Consider the following 14,244-nt stretch of genomic DNA (forward strand, 5'->3'; position numbering starts at 1 on the left):
AAACAATATTTATAAAGGCAGTAAAGATAAGACAGTTGACCGATGTTTGAGACGAATCTCAAATGTACCCACCAACCTGATTGAGCCTGACAATACCAATGGCAGAAGAAAACGAACAGATATTGACCAATATAACCAAGCTTCATGTGGGGTTTAACTCGATCAATAACCAGTACGATAAAGGAATAATACATATGAGGGGATTGACCGAATACTTAAGCGATGAAGAGTTCTCGGATGATCTTCTTATTAAAGAATTTCTTGTTAAAACAAGAACTTTAGGACTAACTTCTTCTAAACTAAATGAAGGAATCAAGAATGAAGTTGTAAATAAACTGAATTTAGAGATACCTAGGAAGAAATGTCCAAATTTGGTCATACTATTTGGCTCGTTTCCACCAAATACACTGGATTGTAATATTGCTGACATTAGCATTAAGTTTTCAAGATAAACCATCTGAACCAAGAACGATGAAAGGAGATGTGGAAGAGTTAGGCTCTCCAAGAATCATATAACATGGATCCTTTGATTTTGAGGATGAAGCCAAAAAGGCGTCGATTGTGACGATCGAATATGGGTCCCCTTTTAAAAAAATAATTATTGAAATGTCGACTCTCACGATGACTCAACATTTGAAACCATCATATATTTTCATTCACCTAGAAGGGTGTCCAACAACTTGGGTTCTGGTCAAAAATATTGTTGTTAACATTCTCCGAGCCATCATGGTGGCTAAATTATGAAAGACAAGATGACCTTATCCCTTTCAAGATCATGATGAGTAATTTTCTTGGAGGAGTAACGTAAATGCCTGGCATTTTACCAGTCAAATTAATGGTGGAAACTAAGAAAGTGTTGGCCGCTTTCTTTGTGGTTCACATATCATTAAATCATGATGCTTTACTTGGACGAGATTAGATTCATTCATTATCATGTATTGTATCATCACTACATCAGTTTGTGATATTTTAGAATTAAGATAGAGTAGAATTGATTTTGGCTGATAATAAATTGTTCTTATTGATGTGTAATGCAATCAAGGCTTATTCTTATAGAAATGATATCGGACCAATATGGTTTACAGGACGAGATAAAAATGGTAAACCAACTGAAATTAATGCCAAACTCAATCCTGATAATGTCATACATGATATTATTGTCATGCTTCAATTGAACAAAGAGTTACCAAAGACAATAATTCCCTTTCGAGTGACTACAAGATGTACGATTGAAGAAATCCAATGATAGGTCGATCGTCAGTCAAGGTTGAACTCATGGCTCGAGTATAACAACTAAAGAAGAGTTTATGAGATCATGATAATGGATGTTACATTGATATGGCCGAGATAGCAATACGGGCCGACCAAATAGGTGAAGATGGTATTGAAATAAAGGATTTGAAACCAGCCCTAAAGAAATTAGAGGATTATCATGCTCAAGTCAAGATTCTCTAATAGAGGTTAATTTGAGGATGAAACAACACTCCAGGCTAATTTTTATCAATTGATTATTGGATTCCTAAATACAAGTCAAACTTATTAACTTAAAAAGTTCGGCGATTGCTTTGCTTGGGACTATCATGAATTGCTTGGATTAGACAAAAATCTAGTTAAACACATGTTACCTATGAAATAAGATTATCGGTCACATAAACAACTGCCTAGAAAGATGAAGATTGAAGTGACTCAAAAGATAAAGGAAGAAATCAAGTGACTTTTAAAAGTAGGTTTCATTAAACCTATCAAATATGACAAATAGATTTCGAACATAATGTTTCTTATTAAAAAAAAAAACTATAAGCTTAGAGTGTGTATTGATTTTCAAAATTTAAATTAAGCTATACCAAAGGATGAGTTCCCTATGCATACGTCCAATCAACTGATCAATCAATCTGTTGGAAATTGAAGGGTATCCTTTATGGACAACCATTCTGATATAATCAAATAAACATTATAGTAGGAGATGCCTCAAAAACTGACTTTAGATCTCCTAGTCCTTTCAGTATATTTTGTTGGGTTGTAATGCCATTTGGATTAAAAAATGCATGATCTATTCATTAAAGAGAATATCATTTTTCATGATATGATTGGTTGATTCATGAAAATTAATATCAATGATGTGGTGTTTAAATCAGTCAATTTGATCGAACATCTTAATCATTTACGAAAGTCATTTGAAAGGAGGATTTATAAATTGAAAATGAACCTTCTTAAATATGTTTTCGGGGTATCGACCAGTAATTTTATGGTACAATAGAGAGGAATCGAAATATATCGGCATAAGGTGCAAGATATAATAGAAGCTTGGCTGCTAAGAACCAAAATTGAGTTATAAAAGTGTTTTGGCAAGGTTAATTTTTTGCAGTGATTTATTTTCAACTGTGCTAGAAAAGCTAATGTATTTTCTTCATTCTTGAAACTGAAATAAGAAGATGAATTCATATGCGAGTTAGAATATCAGTTGGCTTTCAATATCATTAAAAATTATTTATATAAGCTACTAGTGTTGATGCCGCCGGTAAAGGGTCGACCACTTAAGTTTTATATCCCAACTTCTGTAAAATCGATTGGAGCTTTGTTAGCACAAGATAACGATGATAAAAAAGAGCACGGTCTATTGTCTTAGTCGAACAATATTGTTAAATACTGAGAGATATTATTCTGCTATAGAAAAGTTATGTTTATGATTGTACTTCGCGATTACAAAATTAAAACATTACTTGTTGGACAAGATAATTAATGTAATTACAATAATTAATTTAATAAAGTATTTATTAAATTGACTAATTCTAAATAGCTAAATTAGCAAATGAATTCATGTATTATCAGAGTTCAATTTAGTATATGTAACACAAAGGACTTTGAAAGAATATGCCATAATAGATTCCTAGTTGATTATCCTTCAGACATGAAAAGCCAATTTCCTTTTGCAGGCCTTAGACTTATATATGGTTTATTGATCATCTTGGAGACTGATATTTAACGGTTCAAAGACTAATAAAGGATTAGGTGCAAGGATTATTTTGATCGATCCAGCTCATATAAAACAAGAATTTGCTTTTCAGCTTGAGTTCAATTGCACTAATAATCAAGCTGAATATGAAGCCTTGATAATCGGTTTAGAAATGTTGACTAATTTAAGAGTAAAAAAGGTTTTGTTATGGGCAATTCCTTATTAGTGATAAACCCATTAATCGATTCGTATAATTGTAGGAGTATGACTATACACTCGTATCATCTTTTCGTGACACAGTTGTTAAGTAGATATGATGAAGTCAAGTTAAAACATATAACTCCAGGGAGTAATATAAATGCAAATGAAATAACATGGTAAATTAGGCCTTCAAATCGCCCAAGGATTTGAAGAGAGAATGAGGACTGTTTAGAGGAAGTCATTACCCTCAGTTTTTCAGAGGAAAATAGCCAACAAGATTTCTCAGGTCGAAGTGAGCGATAACGATTGGAGAGCTTCAATCATAGAATATCTTCGGTCTTTTCAGACGAAAGTTAGCCAAGACATTAGATGAACGGTTGTAAACTATGTGTTGATTGATGGGGAGCTATATCGAAAATGGACCAATGGAGTGTTGTTGTGATGTTTAGACAAAAACGAGTCTATATTGGCTATGGGTGAAGTGCATGAAGGAATGTGTGGAGCACATTAGGTTGGAAAAAGATGAAGCTCAGACTTTGATGCTATATATAGATATTTTTGGCCGAACATGTTTGCCGATTGTAACCAATATGCTAATTAAAGGATGTGAAGCATGTCAGAAACGTGGACTGATACAATATGTGCCTATGATCGAATTGCATCATATTGTCAAACATTTGCAATTTTGAGGATGGGTTATTGATTTGATAGGAAAAATTTATCCTCCATCATCGAAGGGGCATAACTTTATTATTGTGACGGCTGATTTTTTCATCAAATGTGTAGAAGAAAAACCCATATTAGAAACAGATCATTGAGAAATTATTGAGTTCATTGATACTCATATAATTTATTTGTTTAAAATTCTTGAATCAATTACTCTATACCGAGAAGCAACATTTTCTTCCAAGCATGTCTAGATGATGGCTAATCAGTATAAAATCAAGATGCATTCAACACCTTATTATGTTCAGGCCAATCCTAATGTCGATGCTAGCAATAAGGTCATCAAGAATATAAACTTAATATGTCATTCAATATTTTATGCTAGCAATGACATATTAAGTTTTTAGAAGCTCTTTGGGCTTATTACAACTCATTTCGAATAGGCACATAGATGAGTCCATTCAGATCAGTTTACGGGCATAATGTTTTGTTACCATTGGAAGTGATTGTGCCATCATTATGGGTAGCTTATCAAGCTAACTCAACCACGACCGAGTTCACAGAGGCTATGTCGGTTAAACTCGATGGCTTAAAAGAAATTCCGATAAGTACATTATATTCCATCATGACGAATAAGGCCAGATTTAATTGAGTATACAACAATAAGATGAAAAGAAAGCTTTCGGTGAAGGCGATTTGTTTTGAAAAGTGATGTTGCCTTTCGGGAGTAAGGATGTCAAAAAATCCAATAAATGGTAGATTTTTAAAAGCATGTTGTCTTAATATATGAGAGATATGAAAATATCAGGCCAAACGATGGTTAGAGTAATCATAAAGGATATATAAAGACCTAAATCAGTTGAACAACAAAAATAAGCATAAATATAACTATTATATTATAACGCCGAGGATAAGTAAAATGTGTTTGGTTGGTCGATTACATCTTAATTTAAAAAACCAAAGAAAATGTTTAAGCTTGAGTGTGAATTAGGTATAAAAAACCTCCATCTCATCAAATTCTTTGACAACACATTCTCTGATGAATTCATTTATTTGCCTTTGAGCCTTTCAGGACTCTCCACTTTTCAGAACTCAGTGGAGAAAACGTAGGACTTGGTCGATGCGGCGCCGATCATATCAGCATTGTGCTCAGCTTCTCTCTTTTGTTCATTGCTCTCACACAATCAAGTCTGATAAATGATGATATGAAAATTGATGATGTTCAGAAGAGTCTAGGAGTAGTGCAGGTACCGTCCATGGTAGATTCTCTTAGTCTCCTGGAGATCGTTATTAATTTCTCTGCGCCAAACTTGTAGAGTTCTCAACATCATTGGAGTATGCTCTTACATATAAATGCCTCGATGTTTTATTTTAGTGTTCTAATTATATTTACGCTCGATCAGAGATTTCTCTTCTTCTTTCAAAAATCTCATTTATCCTTCAAGGTCGAGATTTAAGCATTTAGATCCATCAAGGTTGCGTTTGACTCCTTTAGGTTCCTGTATACAACACTAATTTGTTTACTGACTGTTACGATTTTAGTCATTCTGATGTAGACCACTGAATGCTTAGATTGAAGTTTATCAACTGCAATTACTTATCTTAATGCCTATGGATCAAGATAAGAAATTTAGGGAGTATATGTAGTTTGGTCAACAGGAACTTATCCTATTGAGTTAGAGTTTGGTATCGAAGAATAAGAAAGTTAAGTCTCACGATCGATCCTGACGTGATGATATCAACAACACCAGAGTGAATAAGAGCTCGTAATTACTCATACAACTACTAAATCTTTGATAAAGGTGTAGGGGATTCGGCCATAAGGATGTCAGATCGAAAAACTCAATTAATGAAGGATAAAATATATTCTATGGGAAGCAACTCCACAAAGAAAGGAGATAAGGAATGAGAAATATCAGCCAAAGGGGCTAAAGAAGAAAGAAGGTTGACCGTTGTAGCTCGATCAGAAGAAACTTCAGTTGGTTGAGATGTTTCCTCTTCTTATACTTCTGCTTTGTCAAAAGGAATCATTATGTGTTCATCGATTAGGGCAATAACTATTTAATCAGGGTAATTGCACGTGGTGTGCCCACGAGCTATGCACGAAAGCTTGGCGAAGCTAAGGAATGATGGTTATGTCCTAAATTGGGGTGGTTAGGACCAATTAAAAATTATATATTTTAAAACACAATTTCTTAACTTAAACCAATATGAAATTAAACTACAGCAACTAACTCTAAGACTTCCAAGCCAATACGTGGTCCAATCACATAGACTATAAAAGATATGGCAAGTAAGCAATTAGTCTATAAGTATGATAGTGTACATATATGTGTAGGATGTGCCACATATCAACTCCTACCATTCATATATATATATATATATATATATATATATAACATTCATCGCATAAGTATAATAAAAAAAAAGTGCTCAAATACAGTCCTAAACACATGCATGTATAGTGGTTCGGTTTCCCTACTCCACTTCCGACATACGCATTATCTTTTAGATTGTACCAGTATTCACTATCTTAAAGATTTTAAATCAGGTTTACTTTTAAACTTTACAATCATACATAAAGACCAGCTCCATCAGAGATTTACATGGTTTTCTATAGGCTAGCCACGAACATCGGTACTGCCCAAGAACGTACACATACACACCTGTGTTAGTGGCCTACACAAGGGCTTAATTTAGGTTCTACACAAGAACCTAATCGAGTTTGGCAATCAAACTCTTGCATAAAGCATGTATGTTGTCATCCCTTGTGGCCGATACGCTGATTGCTACGTATTTCGGACTTTGTGCATTAAGGGCCACAACAAGAAAGTTGTACTAAATAAAGCTTAATAGGACCATTTGAAGATAAATTTAGAACAATAAAATAAATAAATAAATAAATAAAATCAGTGCCTCTAAATCAATTTAAAAAATAAAAGACAGTGATCATCATTAATCGATTATTACAATAAAATGACTTGTTTGTTTAAGTAAGAGAGTAAAAATGGTTAAATTGTTAGATTATCTGAGTATATTGGCCTTAGAGGGTGGAAAAACAGGTTCGATCAATCTGTAATGATGAAGTTAAAATAAACTCTTAGCTTTCCCATTTCAAAGGAAGAGGCAGCCAAGGAATTTCCAAGGTTCATTGAAACAGCAAGTTGAGTCCCATAATATACATACATGGACACGTTCCAATGTCAAACGGAAATGAGAGTTTTGAGCTTTCTATCTAGTTAGAAATAAAACTTAAATCTCCTTTTCCAATACTCAAGCAAAGAACTTATCAGGTCATCCATAACATAGAAAGTGAACTTTTAGGCATCCATTGGTTTTTATAATCCATGGCACTACTCGGGCTCTGCAAATGTATGATTTTTGGTTGAAAGGATTTGACAGTTGCATATCCCACCATATGGAAAATCAAATCTCACTAAGTGTTCTATATTTGTATATCTGTCTCTGTGTATGGAGAGACCTTCCACATGTATGTAGAATAAGCTAAATGTACATTGTTAAGGACACGTTCCAATGTCAAACCGAAATGAGAGTTTTGAGCTTTCTATCTAGTTAGAAATAAAACTTAAATCTCCTTTTTCAATACTCAAGCAAAGAATTTATCAGGTCATCCATAACATAGAAAGTGAACTTTTAGGCATCCATTGGTTTTTATAATCCATGGCACTACTCGGGCTTATGATTTTTGATTGAAAGGATTTGACAGTTGCATATCGCACCATATGGAAAATCAAATCTCACTAAGTGTTCTATATTTGTATATCTACCTCTGTGTATGGAGAGACCTTCCACATGTATGTAGAATAAGCTAAATGCACATTGTTAAGTTCTCATTGGGTGGTAGAATAATAGGTTTGCTCTATCTACTGGGGCTTTGACATGGGCTTATGAGTCATGTTCCAATAATTCAAATCCAATCAGTCTCACATTATATAGTAGATAGGCAAGAAAAGTTTCTCAATTTAAACTATTTCAACTCTTTGGAATGTAGCTCTTTTGCTAGATTGTCATACCCTTGTATAATCAAAGGTTAAAAGATTCAATGTGAGATATGTTCCAGGCATCCCCCATCTAAGAGAATCCCAATCACGTTACTGGTTTAGGTTATTAAAAAGAACCAAATTCCAATGGCTAAAGAAGATACGCAGATGGGTCAAACAATGCTAATCTCTGATTCTTTGACACTTGGTTTTAGAAATAGGAACACACACACACACGCACACATACATACATACATATATATATATATATATCAATCTAATAGCCCGGTTAACGAAACAAAAAACTTTTGGTTGACTATTCATCTAAACTGGTAAGCATATAATGTACAGTTTATTTTCAATTATTGCCATGCGACTGAAGCCGCTTTTGAGTTTTTTTTTACATACCTGTCTATCATCAATCATGCTATTCCAGAGTATCAGAGCATCGCTCGTTTTCCTGCTATGATCCAGGTGAACAATGGACCTGGACAGTGTGTGTATGACATGAACGGTTCAAAAGTCTCCATCACTTCTGGAGGATAACTGTTCATCTACAGTTAATGATGCCACTGTGTTGTGGCACCGTACCATGTTTCACGCCAACATCAAACTTATGTTTGACATGATCAGTTCTGTGAAAACCGTACACTCTGCTAGGAAGGTTGTCCATCTAAAAAAAAATAAAATAAGGGTGATCTACTCACCAGGTGGGTTCCACTTGTACGTTAAGCTAGACTGTTGGTTGCCTATTACTTCTGATGTCATGGTACACGTGATTTGAGAATAACTCTTAACTTTTTGCCAGTTGATCATCATGATGGTTCCTGCTATTTAAATGATATTGATCTCCTATATAAGTGGTATTTTTCGGTATAAAAAGTACTGTACGCCACAAAAAGTTTGTAATGGTTATTCGTTACAGTTTTTAGTGTTATAGTATATTTAAGATTTGTATATTCTTAAGGTTTGGGAACACGTACTAAAATGAGATGAAAAAACAAAAGGACGGCCTGGATATACAACAAATACATAAAGAGAGACAGATAAACTTAAATATCTTCCATCCCTGTCACGCGACGTCTACCTATCAGAGCAGTCGAGCCATGGATTAGCGTCTTCCATACGGACACGGATTGCATGTTAACAATGTTGGGCGGTGCTTCGTGGGATCCACATGATGTATGTGTTTTATCTCTCCAGTCCATCGAATTTGCCAGCTCATTTTAGGGTATGAACCCAAAAATTAGGAATATCCAAATCTTAGGTCAACCACACCCCAGGGATAAGTGGTGATTAAATGGCTGCAATTAAAAACTTCTTGTGGGCCACAAAGTTCTGGATGAAGTTGGAATTTGTGTTTTATCTTCATTAATCGACCATTAAAAACTTCTTGTGGGCCACAAAGTTCTGGATGAAGTTGGAATTTGTGTTTTATCTTTATTAATCGACCACTTGGATGCAAAATAAGCATGACAGTGCCCGCTAAGAAGTTTCTAATGGTGGGCGTTCAATCACCTCTGTTTTCCTATGGTGTGTTCCACTTGAGATTTGGATCTGCTCTGTTTTTTAGCTCATGCACTGAAATAATAATTCAAATAGATAGACCACTTGAAACCGTCACTTGCAATAAACATTATAGTAGGCCACCGTCACTTGAAACCCAACCCAATCAGCCACACACATCTCTCCCACGCGTCCCTCGATCCTCACCAACCTTAGAACTTTTACACTTATAAATTGAAGAACATTCTCCTGCTGGAATACAGAGGACAAAACTAATACAATTTCCATGGATTGGGCATTGGTTATGTGGTTGTGGGCTGTGGTTTTTGTTCAGTACCCTAGTCATGGGTGTCTTGGGTACTTTGGACAAGGAGAGGACTTCTCTCTTGGAGATCAAAGCTTCCATCAATTATCCGAATGGGTCTTCTCTTCCTACATGGGAGGATGGGACTGACTGTTGTAGTTGGGAAAGAATCAAGTGCAACATTGCGACAGGCCGAGTGACTGAAATTTCTCTCAATCATACAAGGGAATGGGCGTTGGGAGAATGGTATCTGAATGCCGACTTACTTCTATCCTTTGGAGAACTGCGGAGCCTCCATTTGTCCGGGAATCAACTCGCAGGTTGGGTTGGTCATGAAGGTACCTTATCTCCTACAATCTTAACATTCTTCCTTGATGATTTAAAACAGGGCTGCCTTCAGATGTCCTAATAAATTGAATTGCAAATATGTCAAGGTATGTAGTGATTTCTTGTTTCTGAATTGTAATTCTGTCAATTTCAATTTGGACCTGAAAAAACAGGGCTTCAATGACAACGAGGATGACTTGTGTTCAAAAAAATAAAAAAATAAAAAATACCAGAGTTGTTGGAATTGAGGCCTTCTCCTACATAAATAGAGGGGAAACATGTTTAACCACTGCAATTTAATTCACTCTAGCATCACCATCTGTTTCATGCTGAACAAAAGATCTAACGCAGTGTGTTGGAAATAAAGGCCCCTGGTGTTTCCTCTTCGGCATGAAGCATTTGAGGAAATTTATTTATTTTTCTAATGAAAGATTAAGAATGGTTGGGATTTTTCCCATTCTAAGCAGGATCTAAATACAGGACGTCACCCATATGGGATTTTTCCCATTCAAAGAGCACCTTGACCTCAGTTTTAACTCCTTCAATGAAAGCATTTTTCACTATTTGGGTTCACTCTCATCCGTCGGGACTCTTGATCTAAGCTACAATAATATTGAAGGACACTTCCCCTCTGAAGGTAAGTTGATCAATTGTAAAGAAATTAAACCGAGATTGATAACATCAGTTTAAAACAATATTTTGAAATGGATTCAGTGGCCATGCCTCAGTCACACTTCCAAACAAGCAATCTGGAGGCTTTGGATTTGAAATATAAGAGACTGAATTGCTCTCTATCCCTTCTATATAAAAGCATATAGATCTTACTGATAGGAGTCCTTCACATGCATATCAAAATGGCATTTGAAATTTCACATTTTCAGATGCTTGTCGATTCTTGCCATCATTAGTAGCAGATAATAATATTACATCTTCTGCCATATTATAAGCTCAACTGTGGCGAAAAACAAAGGTAGGTTTCAGTGCTTTCTTCCTCTTCTTCTTCTTCTTCTTCTTTTTTTTTTTTTTTTCAAGGGCCTGAGGTAGATCAAAAGAAGCCACCTTTGGCTTTAACCTAAAAGGGATTGAAGAGAGAGAGGGGAAGGAGGTGAGAGGACTCAGATTCTGTAGTGATCCTCCAGTGCCAACCATTCATGCCGTCCATCCATTTTACCAGGTCATCTTAGATCATCGTCACAGAAGTGAGGCAGATCGAAAGCTCAAGTGGAGCACACCACAGGAACAGTGGAGATTGAATTCCTATTGTTGAAAACTTCCTGTGAGCTACAGAAGTTTTGGATGAAGCAGATTTTTATTTTTTTTATTTTTTGCCTTCATCCAGGTTTATGTGACTTTATGATCAGGTCGGATGGAAAATAAACATGGCGGCTGGACACTAGGAAGGTGTCCACGGTATGTGTCACTATCCTCGCTTCTTCATGTGGTGTGGCCCACATAAGCTTTGTATCTATCTCATTTTTTGGTCTCATACCCTAAAATGAGCTTGCAACATGATTGGACTGCATGGATAAGGTACACGCATCATGGTGGAACCCACAGGGGTCACTACAGAATTTGAAATTCAATTTGACAGTGCATCCAAACGCACTGGACAGGCTGACCTTAAAATTGTAATTCTGTCCATTTCAAGTTGGACCTGATAAAAACCAGTAATTGATATAAGGCTTCAATGATGACAGTGAAAAAAAGAAAAATAGAGGGGGTTCTTGGGATTTGAGGCCGTCTACCACGTAAATATAGGAAAACATTGTTTTTACCTTTGTATCTCAATTCACTATAGCATTGCCATCTGTTTCATGCTGAACACAAGATCGAAGGGAATGGATAGTGTTCGAAACAAAAGGCCCTCTTAAGTGTTTCCTCTCGGGCATGTTATGTTTTTGAGTAAATATTTTTATTTTATTTTTAATTATGAAAAATTAATAATGGTTGGGATTACTCTCCTCTTCTAAGCAGGTCCTAAACACAGGACTTCAGACATACGCATGTTTCAAAAGATAGTCGATATCGAGCAATCTAGAGTGCTTTGATATGAGTTGTAACCACTTCAATAGAAGCATTCTACCATATTTAGATGCCATTTCATCCATTAAGAGTTTCTATCTAAACACCAAATCTTTTAGAGTTCCATACACAAGTTTTGAAATATTGTTCAGATTGGGCAACCACGTGCATCTAGATCTGGACCTTGGGCTGCCACGATTGATTTGCTAGCCCTCCGGGTGTCTTTCTTGTTCTTCTCTCTGGAACGGACTGCTTTGCTGAGGATTGCTTTCTTCGTGCTATGTTGCTTTGATTGTTGACCTGGTGGTTGTCAGACGATAACCTGACCATGTGTTGGTGGCAATTTAGCCTCATGTTGGGGTTTATTGAACCGTGTAGTTCCCTCCTTGCGTTATCTTTTCATGAAAAGATTGATAGGCAAGGGATTCATGTAGAAGGAGATTCTAGTAAGGTTTATAACAATATTCGAACTTTTTGGGTCTTGATTGACTATTGAGCTTTTCCTTTATCCTTGGTTTTAGCTAACCGGTCTTTGATGATTATTCCCTTTGAAATGAACTTTTCCTCTAGGGCTAGAGGTGAACCCTTTGCTTGTGCTTAGTTTGGTTATTATGGACGATGTCGGACTATCAGTACCCTTGGTAATGATTGACTGTATCTTAACATGTAGTGCATGTGGTCAACCGATTAGGCGTACCATTTCCACATGCTTTTCCTTAGGTCATTATCATCTCAATTTGGACATGTTGTTGTTGCCCGCCCCGAGAAGGGGATCTCAATTAATTCATGATGTAGGGATGAACCTAATGAGATCGATCACTGTCTTCCTCAAGGGGATAACTACTTCGAATCTATGAAGCTTCTCTGGACTCCTCACATAGACTTGTCGAATCCACGAGGAAAAGCAAGAAAATATAAATAGTATTTATGAAAATTCATAAATTAATTGATATCTGCAATAAATAAGTCTACAACCCTTTAAATAGGGATACCAAGCCTTGGAAGAAGTTTCGGAATTAAACTACAAATAAAACTCCCTAAAATTCGTAACTTACTGTAAATATTAAAATTACTATTTATAGTAAGTTTCCTATGTGGCTTAACCACGTTATTCCCCTAAATTTTCCAAACACTTTTCATGTTGGACAACTCCTAAAGCCCAACGGATGAAAAGTTACAATCAAACCAAAACTTACTAAAAATAGTAAAAACGAAAATAAACAAGAAATTCGACCATTGATCTGATGGAATCTCGCAAATTCGTCATGGGTAACCCAGCCTTGCTATGTTGGTTGGACAAAGTAGCTCGTCCTACCCCAAAATCATATGCTATGTTGAGTAACTCATTCCGATTTGTGAGATATGCATGTTTTAAGGTTCTGACAGTCTTGATGACTTCTACCTTCAATCGGGTCTTCTCTGATCCATCTTAGACATAAAAGTGTCCGCGACCCACTCTACATTAGTCTCCTCTACTTCAAAAGAACTTTTCTTCGAGTTCTCGTGCTACTTCGGTTCTTCATACTTGGTCTGGTGCGCCGTACCGGTACCCGAATCAAAAGTTATGATCAATTTATGATCCACCTCCTTTTGGTCCAACCATGCTAGGAATGTATCTGTGACACATTCTACATTAGTCCCCTCCACTTGGAAAAAAACTCGTCCTCGAGTTACTCAAAGGACTTGACTTATGATTTTGAGATAACTTCTGATGCCGATGCTTATTAGCCCTTTTCTTGTACTTTGTATTAGGCTCTTGGGTTGACATAATACATGTACTCATGCTTTTCTTAATTGACTAGTATCGATAAGTTCCTTCATTTCTGCTTGCAAGATCTGACATTATTTCTCATTCACTTAACAATGAAGGTGGTTGGGCAAGCTAGACCCAAAGACAAGACTTATGTGATGTTGGATGTCTTTCATGGGGGGTAATCCATCAAGTAAATCTTTAGTCCATTTTTTTTTTAAAAAAAATTTGATCAGGAAAGGCCTTAAACTTGGGGGAATGTCTAAGTATTTCGATTCCTCACCCTTTATCACTATGGTGTATACCTCGTTGGCTTTATTGGATTCCTCCGTGAAATCTCAAATGGTCAAGAGGGAGCTCCCCTCTACTTTAGAAGCTTCAAAGTGTTTCTCTGGTGCGATAAGGGTAAGGATTATTTTTCGGCTATCTTTGATAAATATGTAAACATTATCTCGTCCTTGGTGGGTTGCATCACGGTCTGACTGCCATGGTTGACCGAGTAACATATGGCATG

The sequence above is a fragment of the Magnolia sinica genome, chromosome 12 (genome assembly GCF_029962835.1).
Source record: "Magnolia sinica isolate HGM2019 chromosome 12, MsV1, whole genome shotgun sequence".
Taxonomy (NCBI): domain Eukaryota; kingdom Viridiplantae; phylum Streptophyta; class Magnoliopsida; order Magnoliales; family Magnoliaceae; genus Magnolia; species Magnolia sinica.